The following is a 1257-nucleotide window of genomic DNA, read 5'->3' as shown; positions in this document are numbered from 1 at the left end:
AGGATGAGGGGAAATTAGCAGGTGAGAAGCAGGGAAGAATGCTCCAGGCAGAGACTGAGCACAATTTGGGGAAAACTTCAGGGAGTCTTCAGTGCAAGAAGGGGTGGAAGAAAAGCCCAGCCAAGTAGATAAAGGACATTTGCTGAGTTTCTGTGGAAGAAACAGAGGGGAGAAAGAGGAAAATTAAAGTTGATAGTGAAAAGTTCATTGTGCATTTTCCTAAATTCTGAGTCCCCCACTGCCTCTCCCTGGGCACAGTAACCATAATGTGACAAAGGAGAAAATTGAAGCATTCTTCTTTCTTTCCTTTAAAAAAAATATTTTTTATTGATTTCAGAGAGAGAGAGAGAGAGGAAGATAGAAAAATCAATGATGAGAGAGAATTATTGATCAGCTGCCTTTTGAACACCCCACACTAGGGATCAATCCCGAAACCCAGGCATATGCCCTGACACTGATGAATCAGTATGTCTAGTTCCCAGGGCAGGCTCTCTATTTTCTTTTCGGTGACTTTGTTTTACAGTTTAAAATGTATGGCTGGCGAATCTTATTCTTTTCTCAATTTTAAGTCCATCTTTTTCAAGGCTGACTATTTCTCAACCAAGCAGGATTACTTTTCCAGAGGAAATTAAATTGATAGACTCTCTCATGTCCTACAATTTCACCTGCCATCAATTCCACGCAGCAGAGAGGAATCCATCCTTATCGGACAGAGGAGCTTGATTGTAGGCACTGTCAGGGTTTGGAGAGTACACAAAACGTTGGGGCAGCCTGGAGACAACCCAGAGCCTCAAAGAATCTGTACCTAGTTTCAGATACAATGAGTATTGACTATCTGCCCCCTCCAGATATTGCACAATGTGTTAAACTGTCAATTTATCTCTTCCTCTGAAACCACTTATCGATGCATAGCTCAGACAGGAAGCTAGGGGCATCTGGATAATTTGAAATAGTCTTGCCTCACCCGCCTCCACCCTGCTAGCAGCATTAATTTTTCAGATGAGGGATAGAGAATGGAATCACCGATCTGCCCAAACATTTTTATGGTCTTCTGTCTCTGGGCTGCCTGTGCAACTTGGCAGTCACTGAGCAGTGAGAAGAGAAAATATACAAGAATCAAAATAAGGCTAATTGTGCCTTATTCTTCTCTATATTCCAGAGTCTGGCATAGAGCCTGGCATATAGGAGTTATTTGTGTTGTTTGATTGAGGGTCTTTTAGAATTATGACCATTTCATGGATAGGTAGGTGTGTATAT

This window comes from Eptesicus fuscus, chromosome 17 (genome assembly GCF_027574615.1).
Source record: "Eptesicus fuscus isolate TK198812 chromosome 17, DD_ASM_mEF_20220401, whole genome shotgun sequence".
Classification (NCBI taxonomy): domain Eukaryota; kingdom Metazoa; phylum Chordata; class Mammalia; order Chiroptera; family Vespertilionidae; genus Eptesicus; species Eptesicus fuscus.
Note: the sequence above shows the minus strand (reverse complement) of the source record.